General features: G+C 35.5%; 1 pseudogene; it reads left to right on the top strand.

The window, feature by feature from the left end:
• The first annotated feature begins 328 nt into the window (after window positions 1-328).
• On the top strand, window positions 329-21,087 carry LOC120069668 (beta-galactosidase 15-like; annotated as a pseudogene).
• Window positions 21,088-26,673: the final 5,586 nt, after the last annotated feature.

Here is a 26,673-nt window from a genome sequence, read left to right as displayed (position 1 = left end):
GATGAAAAATGAATACCCAAATCCTTATTGGGAAAACAGACTTTTGGTGTAATATTTTTAATTGGGTGATAGGTTATTTCAGGATAAGGTCGAACAATATTTTTGAAATTCTTTTCTAAAAGGAGTATTTTCCAAATTTCACTAAAGCAACTCATACCGATAAAGTTTGGCCAGCTAAATTCACTTACATTATTCCTATATTTAGAATTCATCAACAAATAGAGTACAAAGATTGATGGAAATACCTATCACATATTTACGTAGATTCCTTGTATATAAACACATTGATTCCGACATAAACGAAACGCCTAAAGTTGTAAAATCAAAGATGGTTAACCTTCAATGGCTTGTTCTTCCCCTCCTTGCAACTTTATCTTGCTTTTCTTTTTGTAAAGGAGACAGTGTCTCCTATGATTCAAATGCCATAATTATCAATGGTGAACGACGTGTTATCTTCTCAGGATCAATTCATTATCCACGCAGCACCGAAGCAATGTGGCCTGATCTTATTCAAAAAGCTAAAGATGGTGGACTTGATGCAATCGAGACGTACATTTTTTGGGATCGCCACGAACCTCGACGACGAAAATATGATTTCTCTGGACATCTAAACTTTATCAAATTCTTCCAACTCGTTCAAGAGGCTGGGCTATATGTTGTGATGAGGATTGGTCCTTACATGTGTGCCAAGTGGAACGATGGAGGCATTCCACTGTGGTTGCATAATATGCCGGGAATCCAACTTCGAACTGACAATCAAGTCTACAAGAATGAAATGCAAACTTTCACAACAAAGATAGTGAATATGTGCAAACAAGGCAACCTCTTTGCATCACAAGGGGGGCCAATAATCTTAGCTCAAATCGAGAATGAGTATGGAAACGTCATGACCCCATATGGAAGCGCAGGAAAAACATATATCAACTGGTGTGCTCAAATGGCTGAATCTCTCAATATTGGTGTTCCATGGATCATGTGCCAACAAAGTGATGCCCCACAACCTATCATTAATACATGCAATGGATTCTATTGTGATAACTTTAGTCCTAACAATCCTAAGAGCCCAAAAATGTTTACTGAAAATTAGGTGGGATGGTTCAAGAAATGGGGTGATAAAGACCCTTATAGAAGTGCAGAAGATGTAACTTTTTCTGTGGCAAGATTTTTTCGATCTGGTGGTGTGTTTAACAACTATTACATGTATCATGGAGGCACAGACTTTGGAAGAACATCGAGAGGTCTATTCATTACTACGTCATATGATTACAGCGCCCCACTTGATGAATATGGAAACGTGAATCAACCCACATCTCAAACAACTCCATGAATCAATCAAAATGGGAGAGAAGATTCTCACCAACGGCACCAGTTTAGACCAAAAATTTGGTAGCTTTGTTACTTTAACGAAATTCTCCAACCCCACAGTAGGGGAGTGGTTTTGTTTTTTGAACAACATTGATGCCAGCAATAATGCTACAATAGATTTGCAGGCAGATGGAAAGTACTTTATACCAGTTTGGTCTGTAAGCATTCTTAACGGTTGAAACAAAGAGGTTTTCAACATTGCAAAGATCAATTCCAAACATCTATGTTTGTAAAGGTGCAGAATGAGAAGGAAAACGCACAACTGTCGTGGGTTTGGGCTCCGGAGCCCATGAGAGATACTCTACAAGGAAAAGGTACATTTAATGCAAACCTTCCTTTGGAACAAAAAGGAACCACGGTTGATTTTAGTGACCACTTGTGGCAAATGTTGAAACTAATTCAACATCTTCACTTCAAAATGTAACTCTACAAGTGAATACAAACGGTCATGTGCTTCATGCCTTTGTTGATAGACGGTACATTGGATAGCAATAGGGAAGCAATGGTCAGAGTTTTTTATTTGAGAAACCCATTCTATTAAAAGTCGGAACCAACACCATAACCCTTTTGAGTGCAACAGTAGGATTGAAAAATTATGATGCATTTTATGACACGGTGCCAACTGGAATTGATGGAGGTCCCATTTATCTTATTGGAGATGGAAATGTCACAACTGATCTGTCATCAAATTTATGGTCTTATAAGGTTGGATTAAATGGAGAAATGAAGCAACTTTACAACCCAATGTTCTCATAGAGAACAAAATGGAGCACATTAAATAAAAAATCTATTGGCAGGAGAATGACATGGTACAAAACAAGCTTTAAGAAACATTCAGGAATTGACCCTGTAGCATTGGACATGCAAGGAATGGGAAAAGGTCAGTCTTGGGTAAATGGACAAAGCATAGGTCGATTTTGGCCTTCTTTCATTGCTGGCAATGATAGTTGCAGCTCAACCTGTGACTATAGAGGTGCATATGATCCTAGCAAGTGCGTTGGAAATTATGGGAATCCTTCCCAAAGATAGTATCATGTTCCAAGATTGTTTCTATCGGATGACACCAACACGTTGGTTTTGTTTGAAGAAATTGGTGGAAATCCTCAACAAGTCATAGTTCAGACCATCACTATAGGAACATTATGTGGAAATGCTTGAGTTGTCTTGTCAGGGAGGGCATATCATCTCTGAGATCCAATTTGCTAGCTATGGAAATCCAGAGGGAAAATGTGGTTCATTTAGAAAAGGTTCATGGGATGTTTCAAATAGTGCTCTTTTGGTGGAATAGACTTGCATTGGTATGGAAAATTGTTCAATTGATGTATCTGCAAAGTCGTTTGGATTGGGCAATGCTACCAATTTATCTGCAAGATTAGCAGTTCAAGCACTATGCTCAATGAATCGAGTAATGTAATATATATATTATCATTCGAGCTAACAAATTGATTTTCTTTCCTTTTCGTAGTATGATTTATTAATCACAAACCTAAGAGAAATTAGAAACTTCAAAACAAGTTTTTCTTCTTAAAAATTTAAAAAAAAATGATAAAATATTTCGAATCTTCGTCTAAATAATCTAAACAACCAATAATCTGTTAGTAGAAATTATCTAACACCCAATAATATTGAAATTGTAAGAAAAACAAGTACTTTTAATACGATAAATTTTAACTAAAATTTAAAATATATTTTGTTTTCCTTTTTCCAAAATTTATATTTAAGGGCTAGTTTCATAAATAGAATTCCAGCCCAAAATAGTGGAATATGCAGTACAAGGAAAAATAATTCCATATATAGATCAAAAAATGGTAAAAGACTAAAAAACTCATGCCTAACCACCATTTTCCTTGCCTCTTCCAAGTTTTCTCAAATTAAAAACTATTATTGATAGCAGCTATCAGTGATAGCCACTGGTAGCTGCTATCGCTGATAGCTTTTATCAATTGTTATCAATGATAATTGCTATCAACGATAGCTTTCAATTTGAGAAAAATTCATACAATCTTGAAATATTAGCTTTTAATTTGCTATCAATTATATGTAGCTATCATTGATTCACTTTCATCAATTTGAATCGACCTTGAAATATCAATACTTAAGGCTATCAATAGCTTTCGATGATAGATTTATAAATAGTGATCAACTTTGAAAGGAGACCAACAACTTTGATTACCACAATAGCTATCACTAATAATCTTTTGCCATGGCTATCACTTATAGAAGCTATTAGTCGCTATCATTGATAGACTTTCATCAATTAGAATCAACCTTGAAATATTAACACTTAAAGTTATCAATGATAGACTTCTATAACTGGTTATCACCTTTGAAAGAAACTCGATATATAGATATCACCTAAGTTCTATCACCAATATCACTAACATGACTCATATTGAGGTTATCAATGATAACTTCTTTTACTGATAACATCACTAATAAGTTGCTATCAATGATCTCACCGATATCATGCTATCAGTGATAGTTCTCTATCACCAATAATGTGCTATCGATGGTAGCTTCTATCACTGATAACGTCTTATTGGGTAGCTTCTATCACCGATAATATGCTATTAGTATTAGCTTCTATCACTTGTAACATGCTATCAGTAGTAGCTTCTATCAATCATAACCACTGAACACATTTTTGCCCCTTTCTTATCATTCCAAACATTTATATGTCCTTTTTCTTTTCGATGATAGCTTCTATCACTGATAAACATGCTATTAGTGATAATTTCTAGACATTCCATCTACATTTTAGTTCGAGATTCAACTTTATTAATTAAATTCACTAAGTTGGCTATCAATGTTAGATTTCTATCAAAGATTAAGCTATCAATGATAGAAAATATTAGTAGCTATCACTGATAGATTTTCGTTTTCTATTTATAATTATTATTTGTTATAACAATTAGATGATTGTTTTGTTGGTGTTAAGTCACTTATGAATTGAGTACTTTCAAGTCTTGGTTACGAAACTCAACCTCATAATTCTTGTGAAAAAAAAGGGAAGAAGAAAAAATTCAAATAAAGGAAAGAAAAATTTTAAAAATAAGAGAAAGAGAATAAGAAAAAACTAAAGAAATGAAAGAAAATTAAATAGAAAAAAAGAAAGCAAAAACTAAAAAAATGAAAGAAAAATTAAAAAAAAAAAGATAAAAGAAAGGGACGAAGGGAGAAAGAGAATAAATTAAAATAATAAAATAATAAAAAAAGAAAAGAGAAGAGAAGAAGCAAAAATTGGAGAAATGAAAGAAAATAAAAATAAAAAAGGAATAATAAAAAACCAAAGAAAGAAAATAAAAACAAAAAAAATTAAGCAAAAAACTAAGAAAGAAAAGAAAATTAAAAAAGAAAGAGAATGAGAAAAGGAAAAAAAGAAAAGAAAAAATAAAGGAAAGAAAAAAAAGAGGGCGAAATTGGAAATTAAAAAAACTCTAATCAACTCATTCATATTTTCAAATATTTTAAAGATGTAATATATTTTTAGATTTTTTTTTCTTCTTCTATTGTATATTATAAATATCGTATATTTAGTGGAGTCACTATATTTTCAGAAAAGAGATATAAAAAACTAGTAATAAACTAGTTGAATGTGCACGTGTTTTATCATATTAAAAATACGTACTTTAGTTATATTTGATGAAAAATATATGAATATTATTAGAGGGTTAAATATAATAAATATTTTATTTGGACTATTTGATTATCTCTTTTTTTCAAATTTTAACTTAAAGCCAAAATATTTTGCTTTCTAATTTCATCATAACCATCTTTTAATTTTTTTTTTCTTTTGGCATTATTTTCGTTTGAGTGATTTGATTGTCCTCCTAATTTTAATCCTTAATTCAAAAACCAAAATATTTATTTATTTTTTCTAAAAATTTTGTGATGATCATATCTTAGATTAAAACACATATATCTTTTTTATTATTTGTATGATTTGATATCTTCATAATTTCACACATTAATTTAAATCAAAATATTATTTTTCAAAAAAAAATTGTGATAATCCTAGTTAAAAGAACATTCATTTTTACTTACAGGATACACCGATTGTTACATTCAAAAGAAAATTCAAAAAAAATTGTGCTATATTCTACTGCATCAGAATCTTGTTTTATGTGATCCTTTAGGTTTGAAGTTGTAGCGTTGTTGGGAATGGCTTGTCGTTTTGATGGTTACAGATCTTGTCACCAGTAAACGATTACATATCTAATGTTTCAATAAAAGTGTATGACAGTTACAAACCTATTGTTTTAAAATCATTTGATCGTTACAGATATATGTTGTGCTAATCGTCTCACACCGATTTCTACCTAAGGTTTACATAACACTCTTGACAGATTAGCGCTCATCACAAAAGTCTTGGAAACAAGAAAAAAACTTTTGCTTGGAGAAAATGAAAGAGATGGAAAATATTGAGAAATAAATCTATCTCTAAAATCAAACACTTTGTCGTCTATTTATAAGAAAATTAAAAAAAAAAAAAACGTTTTAGATTTAAAGTTTATTTTAGAGTAGTAGAATTAATGGGCATAATATCTTAGTGTGTTCAATCTACCAGTATGAGTTATGAAGATCGAATGACTGACTGAATGTACAACTGACATAGAAGCTTCCATTGCTCAATGTTTGTTGTGGATTTCTTTCTTCAGCACATGGAAATCTTATTTCGAATCCCACTATATATATAATACCTTTTAGCCATGTATGGTTATAATTTGACGAGTGAGAAGGAGTGTAAGTGAAAAATACTAAGTGACTTTTGTTTGATCATGATGATCAAGTTGAGAGTTATATTTCTTTTGATGTTTTGAATGCTCATTTTTTAATGTGTATGAGCTCATAATAATAGAAGATTATGACATTATGAATAAATATAGAACCCTTCTTAGGATTCAACCATTACAGTTCCCTCATGTTTTTCTTTTTTAATCTTTGACTTCCTTATTTTTCATTTGGTTTCATCTGGAATTTTCTTGAACATTTTAAAACAAAAGGTTAGGGTGTGGGCGGTGGGACACGCGTATAAGGGCAGGCTTATGGGTGCTAGATGGCACGCTGCAATGCGCTAGGCGTAAGGTGCTACTGAGCGCAAGGTCTGCGCGCTGAGTGTCGAACACAAGGAATGCATGGACAAGCATTGTTGAATGCAAAGGATGAGCGGACAGACACTGCTGAATGCAGGAAGGATGTGGAGTGCATGGTTGGCGCGCATGTGACAATGCACGGGTGTGCGCGAGGTGTCGATTGCCCAATGATGCGTCCACAGGCTCCAACAAGCTAGTCTTCTTCAACTTTCAGCCGATAGCCCTTTGATCAGACCCTCGTTTCTAATTGCATTTTCAGCACAAAATTCTCCATTTCCAGCCGAATTGAACAAAAGTTTCTTAGATAAAACTCTTAAATAACTTTTAAAGCAACTAACCTTTGAATTTGAGCCTTTGAGTCCTCTTCACCAACCAAAAATTAACTCATATATTCACCATACTCAATATTGCCCGAATTTTTTACCAGCTTTTGGTTTCCTTTGATTTTCACCAATCTTCCAATCGAGATTCACCATGATTTCCCTCCATCGTCTACTTCTTTGATCTTTATGAGATTTGGATGAAGAAATTCTCGATTTTCAAAAGTGAGTTGTGAAGAATAGCCAATTCTACCTCCCTTTTCATATGCAACCAACAACACGTCCCTTGCCTCACTTAATTTCTTGCCAACTCCTCCTCCAATTTTTCAACCAACTAAATCTTGTTCATCTCATCCTCATCTGCTATCTTGAAATTCATATAAAAGAAATTACTTAACATTATACAATTCTTACTCGAATTCCCTAAACAATTTTGAAAACTTCTAACTCCATGCTTCTTGGGTCTCACACCTCTTCCATTCCCTTTATATATTTACAATCCTTAGGTAATTTCCTTCACATAGTTTAACTTCTTTCCCCTACATTTTCCTATTTAGCCTTAGTTCTCCTTAAAAGTCATAATATCCTTAAAAAATTTCCTTTTTTATTTTCATATTCAACACTTAGACTAAAAATCGCTCAAGTTGCAACCTTAGTTTCATAGAGTTCACTTCCTTTCTTCAACTTCATCCCAGCATAAAGGACTTCTACATCCCTTTACCATAGAATGCCTTATACAGTGCTATTCCGTTGCTGGAACGATAACTGTTATTGTAGGCAAATTCTATTGATGATAGATTAGAATCCCAGCTTCCTTTGAACTACAGTACACAGACATATAGCATATCCTTCATGATTGAGTAAACATTAATAAAAAGGAATCAAACAAAATCATTAGGTACTCTAATTACACTTCATTTGAGTTCAAAGCATGCAAAGAAATAGTTTCAATAGAAAGAGGGTTTTATATGTGTATACCTTTGTTGATTTCCTCTTGCTCCTTGCTTAATCCACAAAATTGAAACTTCAAAACTCTAGTAGACCACCAAGAAGAGCTTCTCTACTCTTCTAAGCCTTAGATTGAGGGGGATTGAGTGTGATTTAGAGAGTTTGAAGGCAAAAATAATTATTGCTTGAAATTCTCAGAAAATAAGATTGCATGAACGCAATCTCCTGAAATTTGGAGTATTCATCATAGATCGTGCAAGCACTAACTTATTCAGCTAATTAAGCCTTCCATCAGCACTAAGTGAGTAGCTTAGGTATTGTGGAAAAATCCACTAAAAAAAATCAATGTTGGATTTTTCACTCAAATTAAATTTTAATTTTAATTTATCATTTTTAATTCTAATTAATTTTACTTTAAAATTAATTTAGATAAAAATAAAATTCAATTCTAAAAATTGAATTTTATAAATTAAAATTGATTTATTTAAATAAATAAATAATTAAATAATAATTTAATATCGAATATTAAATTAATAAAACACCTAATTCAAACATGAATCCTATTCACGTATTCAATATTTAAATAAATATTTAAACATTTTAAACTCTCCAATTATATTTAATTTAGATAAATTTAAATGTTTAATTATATTGAATATAATTATCCAAACCCTAGAAATAAAATCGAACATTTCAAATTCCAAACTTTAATTTCGAATTTGAACACTTCAAATTCGCTCAATTTTCTAATCCAAGGTTTAATCTTTTACGAGCTAGTAGAGGGACCTTATAAACCTATGCATCATGAGCTCAAATAATTTGAGATTAATCAGTTAAACTCTTTAACCTCAATTTAATCAATATTCATTAACAACCGAGACATACCACTATAGTGTTAGGATAAGATAACATGCAACGGAAGCGAACAGAATCAATAAGCACTCTAATTACATTTAATTTGATTTCTAAAACCATGCTTTTAGAAGAGGGTTTCTAAGCTACATACCGTTGATGAATTCTTCCAATTCCAAGTTTCTCTTCACGTGATTCCAGCTCCAACTCTTCAGTGAACCACCAAGAGATCTTCTCTACTATTCTCAGCTTTGAATTTGAGTGGTGGAACTCAAAATTGGAGTGAATTTTGAAGAGACTTTGCGTGGGTTTTTGCGGTAAGAAGAGCTTTTTTAGAAAAACAGATTTTCAACTCTTCAACCAGATATTTCATCAAAATTTTAATCTTCTTCTACATGTAGGTATGTAGATCCAGCTGAAAGCCACCTCAAACTTCACTCAAAAGAGTGCTAGGTACGTGTATTAGAATAAAACCACCTCATGCGTTCACAAATTATGGATAAATCAACTACTGTGGTTTTTTTATTTTCAATTCCTTTCTATTTAATTAATTCTAAAATTAATTAAAAACTAAATTTAATTAATTCACAATTAATTAAATCAAAAATTTTAAAATCTAGTTTCTAAAATTTAATTGAAAATGGAAATTAATTTTATTTTAATTAATTAAATAACAATTTAATATAAACCCTAATTTGAATTTGAACCTTTTAGAATTCAAACCTTAATTTTAATTCGAACATTTTAAAATTGAAATTCAATTTGAACATTCAAATTGATATCATTCTATATTCATTCAATTAAATAACTCAAGGTATGTTTTACGAGCTAGTAAAAGGACCTTATGGGCCTATAGATCATGAGTTCCAACGATTTAAGATTAATTGGCTAAAACTCTTTAGACCAAATTAATCAGTATTCCTTAACTATCAAGTCATACCACTATAGCTTGATAGTTGCACTCTCACTGTAGATATATTTGTGGCCAGTTGATTTAACCATAATCAGTAAGTCGACCCATCACAGGTGGTTTGTAATAACGTCTAGGTCCATATGCTGTTTTACTACCGATATTACATCTTGCTCCTTAAGTTTCAGTAATCCTCTAATAAACAATTGGTTTGTGATCAAATCACTAAATCGGATCTCTTTCGAGCCAACGAGAGGGTGGGGCCCCTTGTTCAAGACCTGGATTCAATACTTAAGAGAACAACCTTTCTCCTTATCCCTAAATTGGGTAGGTGTGAATTTCTTATTGCACCCTATGTCCCCAGCTATCTTACAGGTCTTACCCCTGAAATAGGAAGCATATTGAGCTGACATTGTTGAGCCAACCCTCATCTATGCAAATCTAAGGATAATCCCGAATAAATAGGAGTTCATAATTTGCTCAGGATAAGATCGAGTTACCTAGATCATCTAAGAGAAATAGTGTAAGCCCTCTCTTCTTCTACTCTTTCTTAAAATATTATGAAACATATAGTTGAGATTGAACTCGGGGACTCAAGATAAAGTTTGATGTGGATCTCTTGTTAAGATTATAATTAAAAATAAAAATATTTGGATTGACGTTTGTTTCATTTAGGAAGAGGAAATAAGGATTCGAGGAATAATTTGAAGGTAACGAACCTAGTTAAGTATGTAAAGTAAATTCGATGATGCATTTGGCATGTGCGGGATAGGTCAAAGTCAATTGTAAAAGTCAACGGTCAAATGGTCAAAGTCAAAGTAGAAGAAAAGTCAACATTTGAAAAGTGGTGAAATTTTGGTAATTTCCGAGATTTAAAAGTAAATTTGGCTTGTTTAAGACTCACTGTGCAAAAATGTGCTGGAAATTAAAGGAAATTAAGGGGAAATGATGAGAACCGAGAGGAAGAGGAAAAAAGAGAATTTGAGAGATTTTGGAAAATTTGAGGTATTTTCTATTGAAATTTCTTATTGGATGGCTTTGAGGTTAAGAATTAATCATCTGAGCACATGTTAAACCAGAAACTGAAGCTGGAAAACGAAGAGAAAAAGGGAATTTCGATTTTGTTTTAGTTTGGCTGACCAAAGAAGAGGAAAAAGTTGTTTCCGAATTAGGGCCGTTGATGTGAAGGAAAATTAGGCAAAATGCAACTAAATTAAATAGGTAGTAAAGAACAAGCTCGTAGGATGCTCGGGTTTTTAGCAAATTCGTGGCGTTAGAGGCCAATTTGAAGCTCCAACTTTAAAGGTAAGTTACTTATAAGGTCCTTCTAGAGTTCTATTGTCTTTAAGTGGATCGTTATTGGTTGGAATTTATGATTTTAAGCTCTAAAATTTTTGCAACTTCGCGCCAAAAAAACAGGGGCACTGTGGAGAGTTTGCTCGATTCCGGGAGTTCTAGGGCAATTTGGACGTCAAAACTTTAAGGTGAGTTAATTAAGAGGATAGGTAAGTTAATCGATTTTAGGTTAATTCAGGTGTTCTCAAGAATAATTAGGGATCCAATTGGTATTGTTATGATACCTTAAACCTGAAATTAGAAGATATTGGGATCGAAGTCAACTATGAAGTTGATTAAGGGGTTAATTTGAAGTAAACCCTAATTAGGATTAATGAGAAAAATTAAGGAAAATTGGATTAGAATCAGTTCATATTGAAGATTAATTTTAAGGTCTTGAGTTAATTTTAGAGTAATTGAAGGAACAAATTACAAAGCAAAGTCTACCTTGGATCAAATTAGGGATTTGGCAAAAGTTTAAGTGAAATTGGTTATACTTGAAGATTAATTTTCTAATAATTGGATTATGGTCATGTGAAGGATGACAAGAGGATTATCAATATAATTTAAGCATAAACGAGAGATGGAGAAACCAACATTATTAGGAGGAGCCGATTAACAGTGAGTGGTTTATTTTTTAATGTTTTGATATAGAAAGTAATTATAAATGATAGTATGCTATGATTTATGAAATGTGATGGCATGATCTGTTTTACTTGACTAATATTTCAAAAATGTTTAAATCAAGATTTTTGAACTCTCATTAGTTTATATGAGCTTGGTTTATGACAATGTAGTCTGAAACCATAGTTTACACAATTGTGACTTGTATGCTTTTATATGAAAACCTCTTGATGTTGAATTTAAAAATGCTGAATGTTTGTGAAAGTGGTTTCAAACTACTAATTCTATACCCAAGAGATGGTTATTTTCCCGTGCTACTTGAATGTGTTTCAGTAGCATCGCTCAGGCGATCAGGGGGCTACCGGGGTCAGATGTGGCCAGAGTATATATTCAAGTAGCGCCACCCAGGCTATCAGGGGGCTACCACTAGGGTCAAATGTGGCTAGAGTATACCGGGGAGTCTAGAGTAACCTGAGCCTGTGGTGTGTATCTATGCCTAGTCTTGAGGCAGCTCTGCGTACACGTATGACCTTGTGATTTTGTTTACATCGCGGGGGACATTCTTTATCCAGAGTAACCTGCCATTGTAAACGAGTATTCGGGTATAAAGTTGGTGTGATTTTCTGATGACGCTTGAATGTCTTATAATGTGATTTATATGAAATATGATCATGCCATTGTTTGAGTAATACGAGTTTGAGCTATTAACTAATCTTATATACCTTTCCAACAATTTATAGAATGTTTTTTTTATAATTCATTGATGTTTGGAAAGAGAAAATTTAAGCCTGAATGTTTTATAATGCATGTATTTGAAAGTATTCCAGAACAGCTAGAACTTGGAGGTATATGTCATGGGAGGTTTTGTTCAAAATAATCCTTACCTTTGGTTTGTAAATCTCTTTGAACAGTATTGTGATTTAAACTGAATCAAATTCCTAAACTCTGTTAATGAACATAGATTATTTTTGGAAATGGGTTTAGATGTCTGGGTTTGATCTTTAGTACAGGATATGTTAAGAGTTGGGGCGTTAGATGTCATAGAGAGAAGTGATGTTTAATGTATTCATGATTCGTTCTAGGTTAGAAGGAAAATCTAGAACGAAGTATGACATATAGTCAGTCTTAAACAATAAACAACGTTATAAAGTACGACTAACTTATTTCTTGGTTCGATCTTATGCAAAACATTGCATAGGATGCCCCTACTCCTCATATCCATACATAAACGAATAAGGATAACTTTGTTTATAGTATCTTACAACAAATTGTAACAACTACAGTGTGGGCGGCATCCGATAGTGTTATTAGAATAAGACACCCAACCTAAATTCAAGTATTCATATAGTAGCCATGGATCTTAGTTTATTGGATTAAGAATTTATAAGCGCAATTTATAGATTCAATGACAACTTTATTGAAGTAATGTCGAATAACATATTTATTGATAATTGAAGGAGTATATTAGCATGCAGTGGAAGCAATAAGGATGAATAAGCATTCTAATTCATTAATTTTGGCTGTATATAAAGCATGTTCATACAATAATAAGAGGGTTTCAAGTCATAACTTTGTACAACTTCTTTAATAACTGTAGATATATTATGTCCATTAAAGTCTATAATTGCACTCCCCTCACTGTAGATATATTATGCCCACTCGATATAACCATGATTATTAAGTTAACCCTTCACAGGTTGTTCGTAATAATGGCTGGGTCAAATGTCGTTTTTACCCCCAAGATTAGATCTTGTTCCTTAAGTTCCAACTGATCCTCTAATGAACAATTGGTTTGTGATCCAGTCACTAAACCAGATCCCCCTCAGCCTAGTGAGAGGGTGGCCCCCCTTGTTCAAGACCTAGATTAGTACTTAAGACAAACATCTTTCTCCTATCCCTAAATCAGGTAGGTGTGAATTCCGTCTTGCACCCTATGTCCCCAGCTATCTACCCGATCTTACCCCTGAAATGGAAGGCTTATTGAGCCGGGGTTCATTGAGCCAACCTTCACCTATTAACAACCTGGGAATGAAACCAACAAGTGTTAAGGGAGGACGGATTGTTGGAGGAAGAAAAGAGGAAACATAAAAAATGACGTTGGGACAATTATATGGGTTAGCTCAAGCTAGGGAGGAAGATGTACCAGACGTGGGAAAGGGAAAAGAGAAAATTCTAAAGGACTAGGATACAAGCTATTATGTTATAAAACTATATTAAGCAAATCAATTAATAAAAATTTGGTTGTAAAATAAGATTCGTTTAATTTCGAGGACGAAATTATATTTAAGGGTGTGGTAAATGTAAGACCCTAATCCTAAATCCAGGGTAGTAGGTTACTAAGAAAAAATTCTAAGTAGTAAAATGTTGTACGAAGAAGTAACTAATCTTGTAAAGAAATATTACTAAAAGAAATATGTATTGAATCAAGAAAAAATGGTGAATATTGGGATGGTATTGGTTATGTGTTAGTGCTAAGTTTCTAGAGGTTCAAAAGGTGGCCAAGAAAAACAAATGTTTTGACTACAGCGCATGTGGGGGCCTAAGTGCGCTGAACAAAAAGAATATGTGGATGGCTGGCCCTTAGGATGCGTGGATGGCTGGCTCCAAATTGCACTGATTATTGGATGCAAGGGATGCGGCCGTAGGCTTGCACACGTGAGTAGTTGATGCAAGGGTATGCACTGACGCAAAGGCACGCGGAGTTGGAAGCATGCGTCGATACGGACCAAGGCGTGCGGCGAATGAGGCTTGCGGCAATGGGAGTATACGCCGATTGTCGAAGGCATGCGTGGACGATGCACGACAACGATTGTCAAAGGCATACGTTGATGATGTGCAGCAATGCATAATACACCGATTATCGAAGGCATGTGTCTACGATGCATGGCAACACTATAGCATACTACAAGGTTATGCGTCGTTGGAAATTGATGGGCTTATTACTTCAAAGTAGACGGCCAAGGATGCGATGATCAAAGGTTGCATTGACAAATACCTCAAGAAAAGGTGGCACCATCCAAGAGATCTGTCCATAGGCATACTAAATTATATGGATAAACATTCGTAGGAACTAAGTAAATGAGGTGGCGAAAGGATATTTCATGCAAAAATGACTCTTATCAACTTAAGCAGGAGGTGTAAGCTAGAGATTACATGCAAAGTAAATAATTTTGCTAGCAAACCAAGATTAATACAACTCAAAGCATTGCTAGATGGGATTTAGTGTTGGGAGCTTAAAGAGGAGACATCTGTAGGTTGAGTTGTCACAAGGGGGAAAGCTCAGGGTAGCTATAAATAGAAGGGTCGGGCGTGAACAATCCACTCGTGCCATTTCAAAAATCTTGGTGTTAAAAGCCTATTTAGATTATTAAGCTTACGTACTCAGGCTACCAAAATAATTAGAGTTCAAAGGAGTCAAAGTTGCGTTGATAAACTTGAAGGATCGCACGGACGCATAAGCTCGCCCCCGCTAACGCATCCATCGTAATGCTGCGGTCCTCAGTGCAACACAGTGTGCCAGTCCAACGCATCAACCGTAACCATCAGTCGGCATCGGCCCAACGCGTCGACCGTGACGCTGTGGCCATCTATGCAATGCAGCAAGCACGCCTCCTGCACAAGGTTGGATGCCGTAGCTGCCTGCCAGCATCCTTGCACGCACGAGCCACGGCTAAAATAACCTCTTAAGGGCTTATTTTGGGGTTTTCACAAAATTTTTGAGTAGGGTAAGCTGGTGTTTTAATATAAAAAGGTATTTTGACTGTTGTGACATTATTTAATGATATAATAGTATAAATTTTTTAATTTTCATTGAAATAGAGGAAATCTCAGGGAAATACTCTCAAAGTAAGTTCCAATAGGAAACCTTGCAAATGGTGAGTGGTTATTAAGATTTATGCATTGTTGTATGTATAAATGCATATGTATGAACAAGATGCATGATTGTAATGTTATTATGCTTGCCATGATATTGTCTGTATAATTACTAAGGAAACTGAGATTATGCCTGGAATATATAGTTAGCATGCTTAAAAGGGTACTTGGCAGGAAAATATAGTCGGCTTCAGTCGGCGGGAAATGATAGTCAATGACGACCAACAGGAAATATTGTCAAGCTACCTAAGCATAGTTAGCGGGAAAGAGTTGTCGATGTGCACATTGGCAGGAAAATGGGGTATAGAAAAGTTTCCATGAAAGTTATTTATCATTATTATATTCATATTGTGGACATGTTAAGAATAGCATGTGATTGGTGGAAAATGCTTGATTAAGGTTACAAATGTGTATGCAAAGGTTATAATGTGATTGTTGATTATGTTATGATTTCCCAAAAATATGTTTTTGTAATTAAAGCTATTTTTATTTTAAAAGGCACCACTCACTAGCCTTATTAGCTCACACTTTTTCAAATGTTTTCCTTCTATCCCCCCCCCCAGGTTGTGAAGCGGAACGTTCATGGAAGAGTCATTCAACCACCAAACACCAGGAACTTGGTAATCTTTCAAGGCATGGCTCGGACTGTGTAATAGAAAAATTGTAGGAAAATTAGACTACATGTATAGAAATTTGTATGGTTATTGTAGACATGTCAATGTTTTTAATCTCAATTAGATAAAAGGTAAATGTTAAAATTGTTCTAGAATTATATTAGTCAAACTGAGACTAAGAGGAATAGCGGAAGTGGCATGACCTAGCAGCCAACCGGAGCTCGAACTGACAACGCTACCGAAGATCTACCGAGGAAGGTAAGTATGAATATAAGTTATTCTCATTTAGTGTTTGAGATAGAAATGATTATGTTGTAGATAGTTTGGTTTAACATCTAGCTTAGAGATGGCTAAATGAGGTATCGTTGGACAAACTAAGGAAGTTGATATCAGAATAGCGCAGTGGAAGTGTGGTAATAGACAAGGTTATATGAGTTTGCAACAGTGGTTGTTATGAAACCTTAAACCAGAGTTAGTTCGAGTAAATTTCGAGGATGAAATTTTCTTAAGGGGGAAGTAAATGTCAAACCCGAATTTCCATTTTCCCTACTTAAGTAGGTGTTAAAAGGAATTAACTAAGTGAAAGTTAAATCCTGTGTTGAAGTGAAGGAAATTTCAAAGTGTTGAATAGAGTTTCCTCGAGTAGTTTTGAGTTAAGCTTTAATTGGTGAAATTTGGCTAAGTGTAAGGTCAAAAAGGACTCATGTGTGAAGGGACGTCCTTTGAAGAGAATTTGAGTTCTCATTAAAGTCCTTGGCCCTATTTATAGGCGTCCAAGATCGCTCCACGGCCGACACCTCCTACTTTGCCACATGTCCAAGTGTCTCTTTCTTACACCACCAATGCAATCTTGCATCAGCGTAACCCAAGGTGTCTTGCTCTCCTTTCACCAACGCGTAGCCCTCAACTTTTACATGTCTTCTTATGCATCCACCTAATTTGCTTAAGGCTTAAGATTTCCTCCTAACTAGCCACATGTCTGGATGACGTCCTTGAATGCGTCCATCTTCCATATGCGTTTGTCCTTCATATGCATTCATCCAACCACATATGCGTTAACTACAAATGTGCCCATCCAATTGCCACAACCTACCTATGTCCGGGCACCATCAACTGGCGATATGCATCCATTCACTTTTACCTTGTGCATCTAATTAATGCAACTTAGTCACAAATGCTAGATGCTCGCAAGCTCATCTTTTGCCGTATATGTATGGCTTACCTTTGCTCTATGTGCTCAACTAGGATAATGGCCAACACTCCTTCAATGCATACTACTAGCTTGTCCTATGTACCCACAAACCCTTAGATGTGCAACACATAGCACATTACCAACACATAGTACATCACCAACGCATAGCACACCACCAATGCATAGCGCATCACCAACGTATAGCACATCACCTACACATAGCACATCACCACTGCATAGCACATCACCAACGCATAGCACATCACCTACGCATAGTGCATTACCAACACATAGTATTGTACTGCCACATCCATCGCATCATCGCGTCCAACGCATCTATCATCCAATGCATCCAATGCATCCATCATCCAACACATCCAACACATCCATAATAGATTCCGGTCCCCATCAAGCATGGACCGCTATGATCCTTGCCACATCTTGGAAATCCTTATTATTTCGAGATTCCATTAACTTTGTATTAGTCATCGAAGTGGGTTGTTCGATATTATTATTCACACTATGTTCAGACATTTCAAGGATTTCCCCTGAGTTAACGTCGCGGTTTTCTTCTTGCTTCCAAGAGTCGTACCACCATCAGGTCTTTTTGCTCGGATCCATTTCCTATAGTGGACATTATTCAGGTTACTATCTACTAATATTTTTATTCCCTTTTTCCTTTCCTCGAGATTTCCTATGTCCACCAATTATCCTTTACTTCTTTTCCTAACCCTACCTAATCCTTCGTTATTCATTTCAGACTTTCCTACTATACATCATTATATTTATCCTTTTTAGGTTCAGACCTAGACCAATTTCTAGTACTACCCGACTTCTATATCGTAGGTAACCCTTTTTTTTTTTCGACGCCGCTTTGGTTTTAACTTACCCATTTTTCCCTTTTCCTTTCTCTAGTTTTAATTTATACTTATGATAGACTCAACTTCCTAGTTTTAAGTTTAAAGGGGTTGGGACCATAGTCCTACCCAAAGTGGTATCCGCATTGAAGGCCAGTAGACTATTCAACCAAGGAGCCTAGGGCTTTATGGCCAGTGTGGTGGACACCAGAGAGAATGAAGTCATCTTGACTTTGGAGCCATTAGTGAGGTATTTTCCAAACGTTTTTTCCAGAAGATCTTCCCAGACTGCCCCCGCAGCAGGAGATAGATGTTGCCATTGAATTGGAGCCAGGCACAACCCCTATTTCAAAGGCTCCATACAGGATGGCCCCAGCAGAGTTGAAGGAACTGAAGGTCCAATTGCAGGAGTTGTTGGACAAGGGTTTCATATGCCCTAGCGTGTCACCATGGGGTGCACCTGTTTTGTTTGTCAAAAAGAATGATGGATCGTTACGTTTGTGCATTGATTATAGAGAGCTGAACAAGGTGACCGTCAAGAACAAGTATCCCCTTCCCAAGATCGATGAATTGTTTGACCAGTTACAGGGAGCTATAGTATTCTCTAAGATTGATCTCTAGTCAGGATACCACCAGCTGAGAATAAAAGACAGTGACATACCCAAGACAGCTTTCCGTTCGAGGTATGGACATTATGAGTTCATAGTGATGTCATTCGGTGTAACAAATGCACCAGCAGTGTCCATGGAACTAATGAATAGGGTGTTCAAGGAATTCCTCGAAACTTTCGTGATTGTTTTTATTGATGACATCTTGATTTATTCCATAACAGAGGTCGAGCATGAGAAGCATTTGCGAAAAAGTGTTGGAGACGTTCAGGGCCAATAAGTTATATGCTACGTTTTCTAAATGTGAATTTTGGTTGAAACAGGTGTCCTTCCTAGGGCATGTAATATCGAAGGAAGGTGTCTCTGTGGATCCAGAAAAGGTTGAGGCAGTTACGAGTTAGGCTCGTCCAACCACAGTGAGTGAGGTGCGCAGTTTCCTGGGGTTAGTAGGCTACTATAGACGATTTGTAAAGGACTTCTCTCGCATAGCCGCCCTATTAACTCAGTTGACCCGGAAGAAAGTAACATTTGTTTGGAATGAGGCTTGTGAAAATAGCTTCCAGGACCTAATGTAGAGGCTGGTTTCAGCCCCAGTTCTTATAGTACTAGATGGATCAGGTGGTTTTGTCATTTACAGTGATGCGTTCAAGAAGGGGTTGGGATGCGTATTGATGCAGCATGGTAGAGTAGTTGCTTACGCTTCACGTCAGCTGAAGAAGCATGAACTGAATTATCCCACACATGACTTAGAGTTAGCAGCAGTGGTTTTTGCTCTTAAAATCTAGAGATATTACTTATATGGAGAGAAGATATAGATCTTCACCGACCACAAAAGTTTGAAGTACTTTTTCACTCAGAAAAAGTTAAACACGAGGCAAAGAAGGTGGTTGGAACTGGTGAAGGATTATGTCTGTGAAATTTTGTACCACTCAGGAAAAGCAAACATAGTGGCAGATGCTTTAAGTAGGAAAGTGGCCCATTCAACAGCCCTCATTACCAGACAGACTCACTTGTGCAGGGATATGGAGACGGCAGAGATTGTAGTGGTTGTGGGAATGGTCACAGCACAGTTAGCACAGTTGTCGGTGCGACCATGTCTAAGGCAGAAGATTAGTGATGCACAGCGAGATGACCCTTATCTGGAAGAGAGAGTTTATAGGGTAGAGTCAGGCCCGAATGGCGAATTCTCAGTTTCAGCAGAAGGTGGCCTCCTTTATCAAGGGAGTCTGTGCATTCTAGCAGTTAGTGATATTAAAGATGAGTTATTCTCAGAGGCTCATAGTTCCTTATTTTCGATTCACCCGGGCAGGACCAAGATGTACAGGACCTGAAACGTTACTACTGGCAGAATGATATGAAAAGAAAGGTTACATAGTTCATCAGTAAGTGTTTGGTGTGCCAACAGATGAAAGCCTTGAGGCAGAAGCAAGCAGGCTTGTTAGAGCCATTGAGTGTACCAGAATGGAAGTGGGAGCATGTGTCTATGGACTTCATCGTGGGGTTGCCTCGGACAGTCAAAGGTTTCACTGTGATATGGGTCGTTGTAGACAGACTTACAAAGTTAGCACATTTCATACTTGGAAAGCCCACCTTTTTAGTGAATAAATGGGCACAGTTATACATGAAGGAGGTGATAAGATTGCATGGAGTGCCCGTGTCCATTGTGTCAGACAGAGGCCCTCCTTTCATGTCTAACTTCTGGAAAAGTCTCCAGGCAGCTTTCGGGGACCCGGTTAGACTTTAGTACAGCTTTCCACCCTCAGGCTGATGGGCAGACAGAGAGATTGAATCAGATACTGGAAGACATGTTGTGTGCCTGTGCCATAGAGTTTTCAGGAAGCTGGGATGCTCACTTGCACTTAATGAAGTTTGCTTATAATAACAGCTACCAGTCCACTATTGGGATGTCACCCTTTAAGGCCCTATATGAGAAGGGTTGCAGGTCCCTTGTGTGTTGGGATGAGGTAGGAGAGAGGAGATTGTTAGGACCTGAATTGGTGTAGACCACGAATGAGGCAATACAGAAGATGAGGGCTCATATGTAAATAGCCCAGAGCAGAAAGAAGAGCTATGCTGATGTAAGACGTAAAGACCTGGAATTTGAGACTGGTGTGAAAGTGTTCTTAAAAGTGGCACCCATTAAAGGTATTCTAAGGTTTGGCAGGAAGCGAAACTTGAGTCAGAGATTCATTAGACCTTTCGAGGTCCTGAAACAAGTTGGCCCTGTAGCTTACCATTTGGCTTTGCCCCCAACACTGTCTTCAGTTCATAATGTCTTTCATGTTTCGATGTTAAGGAAGTATGTGACAGACCCATCCCATGTAGTTGACTACGAGCCCTTACAGTTAAATGACAACTTGAGCTATGAGGAGAAGCCCATAGAGATCCTCGCCAGAGAGGTAAAAACATTGCGCCATTAGGAAGTTGCTTTTGTGAAAGTCTTGTGGCAGAATCACCAGTTCAGGGAAGCCACCTAGGAGCGAGAGGATGAGATGAAGGCCCAGTACCCAGAGCTTTTTCAAGGATGAACTTTAGAGGATGAAAGTTCTTTTAGGGTGGAAAAATGTAACACCCCACACATTTTATTTAATAATAATGTAATTTTCAGTAACTTTATTATTTGGAAATTCAGTAATTGTCCTTAGTTGGAGGGCATTTTTGGAATTTTGGACTTGAAGTATAAGTGCGGGAATTTAAGTGTTGATGTGAAAATTATTCAATTTTTGAATTTTAATTTGAAAATTAATGGCAGGAATTAATTTTCTTTTGAAAAAAAAAGGAAATAAATAGTATAAAGTGGATTAAGGAAATGATTTAAATGTAATTATATTATTTCCTTTTTAGTTATTATTATTATTATTATAAAATAAAAAGAAAACCCATCCCTTCTCCCTCACGCACGAAACCCTCTCCCCCAATTTTTTCTCCTACCGGTCACAACCCTCCTTCGCCGCACGAGCCAAACCCATCTCGTCGCCACCTCCCTCATTGCCCAAACCCATGTCGTTGTCACCTCCCTTACTGCCCAAACCCAATCTCGCAGCTGCCTCCCTCACTACCCAAACCCATCTCGCCGCTGCCTCCCTCACTGCCCAAACCCGAGCTCGCCCCGCTCGCCCAGCTAGAGAGCCGTCATCGGAATCGCACTGCTCGCCAGCCGGAGGAGCCATCTGAGTCTCGTCATGCTGCCAGCCTAGCCGTCGATCTTCGCCAGTCACTGCCTCCCTTCGTCGCGTTCGTCAGATTTTGGCTTGTGGTGAAATTTTGGGTAAGATATGAGTCTTTTAGAATTTTTTCTTAAAGATCTTGGTTACTCAATTGGCTTTGGCTAAAATTGTTAACACCCATTATGTTTGGGCCATAGATTCAAGCAGTGAATGAATTTTTAAGGTCGAAGTGTGTTGCCAGGCATGGTGTAGGATTATGTTGGGTTTGCAAAGGGATTTGAGTTTGAAACTAATTTTGGACCAAGCAACATTTTTGTAAGTATATTAAGCCTTGGAAGTTTTGAATTAAAATGTTGTTGCTGGAATTTGTTTGAGGTTCTAACCATTATTATTGAATTTCTTAGATTAAGGCATTTGAGAGAAAGACAATTTGGAACAAACTACACTTTGGGCTTTAGATTTAAGTTTAGAGAAGTTTTGAATTTAGACACGAACGACTTGAGTATGATTCCAACAAAATTTTGGTGTTAGAACTTTGAGGTGATCTTGGTCAAACCACTATTGGGTAAGTTGTGCTGGTAATTTAGGAATAATTTCATGATTAAAAATTGGGATTAAAGGCTAAGATCGATTTTTGTCCATATTCTAGGATCTCATTCCAAAGTTCTGGAGGGCTAAAAAGGAGTTTGTTCACTTGACTTAACTTTTGGACTTTATTTGAGGTAAGTAATCCTACTACTGGAACTGCCCATGGGCCAGGCTTTAGTTGTATGCTAGTATGATAAGTGTATGTTATGGAAAATGTTAGCATGATAAATTATAGTATGATCTGAATCAAAGTATGTTCTGGCACGAGATCTGAATTGTTTAAATATACACATAGATACTTGAATGCTAGTATGAGATGGTATGTGTTTCCATATAATTGTATATGACCTGATGATGTTGAAGCATACATGTATGTTGTAGAACTATGATGTTAAGATATACATGAATGTTGTAGAACATGTTGTTGATGTATATGTGTATGTGGTAGAGTCATGGTATCGAGGATTACATGTATGTCATAGATTCGTACGATGATGATTTTGATGTTGAGACCATGTGACTATCCTTACTCATTAGTTAGATACCCATTAGATTTTGTGTTTCCTTCGGTATTCACCAGTTTGTGTTTCCTTCGGGATTCACCAGTTTGTGTCTCCTTCGGGATTCATCAGAGGTAGGGGGCATGCTTAACTACAGTAGGATAGAACTTAGTCTCCTTGTTTCATGTGTATATGTGCCATAGGCGGGTATCTAGAGGATATAGATACCCAGCCTGACCCCAGTAGTGGGGTTACTTACTGAGTATTTTATACTCATTCTTTCTCATGTTGTTGTTTCAGGTAAGGGTAGAGATGCACCGGCGATGGACAAACGAAATTCGTGATCGAGCCACTAGGACTAGTTTTTATGCTTCTGCATAACGAGATTTAAAGTTCTTTTCATATTTCTCTTAATGTTAGTTTTGTTGTTCGAAACTTATTAGTAAGAATTGTTTATCATATTTATTTATTAATCTTTATGATTTATGGGTACCCTAATCTTGTTTTCGACGTTTGTATTTAATAAAGAACTTTTGAACTTCCTTATCTATTTAGCATTTATTTCAACATAAAGGAGTGTCGTTTTAAGTGTCATGCATGCATGTATTTTAGTAATGGCCTAACTTAAGTCCTGGGGGGTCGGGTCGTTACACAAGTTTTTCTTCTTAAAAATATAAAAAAAATAATAAAATATTCCGAAGCTTCGTCTAAATAATGTAAACAACCAATAGTCTGTTCGTAGAAATTATCGAAAACCCAATAATATTGAAATTGTAAGAAAAACATGTACTTTTAATACGATAACTTTTAACTAAAATTTAAAATATATTTTGTTTTCCTTTTTTCAAAAATTTATATTTAAGGGCTAGTTGCATAAATAGAATTCAAGCCCAAAATAGTAGAATATATAGTACAAGGATAAAATAATTGCATATATAGATCAAAAAACTAGTAAAAGACTAAAAATCTCATGCCTAGCCTCCATTTTTCTTGCTTCTCCTCAGTTTTCTCAAATTAAAAGCTCTCAAAAGAAAAGGAATATATGAAAAAAATTGGAGGAAAGAAGCAAAAATCAAAGAGGAGAAAAAAAAGACTACAAAAAAAATGTACAACAAGATAAACAATGGAGGGCGAAATTGAAAATTAAAAAAATTTAAAGATTGACTAGCCAACTCATTCATATTTACAAATATTTTAAAGATGTAATATATTTTTAGATTTTTTCGCTTATTCTACTATATATTACAAATATCCTATATTTAGTGGAGTCACTATATTTTCGGAAAAGAGATATAAAATACTAGTAATAAACTAGTTGAACGTGCACATGTTTTATCATGTTAAAAATACATACTTTAGTTGTATTTGATGAAAAATATATGAATGTTATTAGAGGGTTAAATATAATAAATATTTTATTTGGACTATTTGATTATCTCTTAATTTCAAATTTTAACTTAAAGGCAAAATATTTTTCTTTTTAATTTCGTCATAACCATCTTTTAATTTTTTTTTCTTTTTGGCATTATTTTCATTTGAATGATTTGATTGTCCTCCTAATTTTAATCTTTAATTCAAAAACCAAAATATTTATTTATTTTTTCTAAAAATTTCGTGATAATCATATCTTAGTTTAAAACACATATTATTTGTATGATTTGATATCTTCATAATTTCACAAATTAATTTAAATCAAAATATTATTTTTCAAAAAAAAAATTTGTGATAATCCTAGTTAAAAAAAAAAATTCATTTTTACTTAGGGGATACACTGATCGTTACATTCAAAAGAAAATTAAAAAAAATCTGTTATATTCTACTGCATCAAAATCATGTTTTATGTGATCTTTTAGGTTTGAAGTTGTAGCGTTGTTGGGAATGACTTGTCGTTTTGATGGTTACAGATCTTGTAACCAGTAAACGATTACATATCTAATGTTTCAATAAAAGTGCATGACAGTTACAAACCTATTGTTTTAAAATCATTTGATCGTTACAGATCTATGTAGTGTTAATCATCTCACACCGATTTCTCCCTAAGGTTAACATAACACTGTTGACAGACGAGCGCTCGTCAGAAAAGTCTTGGAAACAAGAAAAAACTTTTGCTTGGAGAAAATCGAAGAGATGGAAAATAGGGAGAAATAAATCTATCTCTAAAATCAAACTCTTTGTCGTCTATTTATAAGAAAATTAAAAAAAAACGTTTTAGATTTAAAATTAATTTTAGAGTAGTAGAATTAGTGGGCATAATATCTAAGTGTGTTCAATCTACCACTATGAGTTATGAAGACCGAATGACTGACTGAATGTACATCTGACATAGAAGCTTCGATTGCTCAATGTTTGTTGTGGATTTCGTTCTTCAGCACATGGAAATCTTATTTCGAATCCCACTATATATCTAATACCTTTTAGCCATTTATGGCTATAATTTGACGAGTAAGAAGAAGTGTGAGGGAAAAATACTAAGTGACTTTTGCTTGATCATGATGATCAAGTTGAGAGTTATATTTCTTTTGATGTTGAATGCTTGTTTTTTAATGTGTATTAGCTCATAATAATAGAAGACTATGACATTATGAATGAATATAGAACCCTTCTTAGGATTCAACCATTACAGTTCCCTCATGTTTTTCTTTCTTAATCTTTGACTTCCTTATTTTTCATTTGGTTTCATCTGGTATTTTCTTGAACATTTTGAAACAAAAGGTTAGGGTGTGGGCGTTGGGACACGTGCATAAGGGCAGGCTTATGGGTGCTAGACAACACGCTGCAATGCATTAGGCGTAAGGTGCTACTGAGCGCAAGGTCTGTGCACTGAGTGTCGAACACAAGGAATGCATGGACAAACATTGTTGAAGGCAAAGGATGAGGGGACAGACGCTGCTGAATGCAGAAAGGGTGTGGAGTGCATGGTTGGCGCACATATGTCAATGCATGGGTGTGCGTGAGGTATCGATTGCCCAACGATGTGTCCACAGGCTCCAACAAGCTAGTCTTCTTCAACTTTCAACCGATAGCCCCTTGATCAGACCCTTGTTTCCAATTGCATTTTCATCACAAAATTCTCCATTTCTAGCCGAATTGAACAAAAGTTTCTTCCATAAAACTCTTAAATAACCTTTAAAGCAACTAACCTTTGATTTTGAGCCTTTGAGTCCTCTTCACCGGCCAAAAATCAACTCATATCTTCACCATACTCGGGTTTGCCCGAATTTTAGACCAGCTTTTGGTTTCCTTTGATTTTCACCAACCTTTCGATCAAGATTCACCATTGTTTTCCTCCATCTTCTACTTCTTTGATCTTTATGAGATTTGGCTGAAGAAATTCTCGGTTTTCAAAAGTGAGTTGTGAACACTGGCCAATTCTACCTCCTTTTTTATATGCAACCAACAACACATCCCTTGCCTCACTTAATTTCTTGCCAGCTCCTCCTCCAACTTTTCAACCAACTAAATCTTGTTTATCTCATCCTCATTCGTTATCTTGAAATTCATATAAAAGAAATTACTTAACATTATACAATTCTTACTCAAATTCCCTAAATAATTTTGAAAACTTCTAACTCTATGCCTCCCGGGTCTCACACCTCTTTCATTCCCTTTCTATATTTACAATCCTTAGGTAATTTCCTTCACATAGTTTAACTTCTTTCCCCTACATTTCATATTTGGCATTAGTTCTCCTTGAAAAGTAATAATATCCTTTAAAAAATTCCCTTTTTATTTTCATATTCAACACTTTGACTAAAATTTACTCAAGTTGCATCCTTAATTTCACAGAGTTCACTTTAATTCATGCAAATCCCTAATGAGTTATTTAA

Source organism: Benincasa hispida, chromosome 7, assembly GCF_027475165.1.
Source record: "Benincasa hispida cultivar pf3 chromosome 7, pf3_genome.v1.1, whole genome shotgun sequence".
NCBI lineage: Eukaryota > Viridiplantae > Streptophyta > Magnoliopsida > Cucurbitales > Cucurbitaceae > Benincasa > Benincasa hispida.
This window is presented reverse-complemented; position numbering and strand designations above follow the sequence as displayed.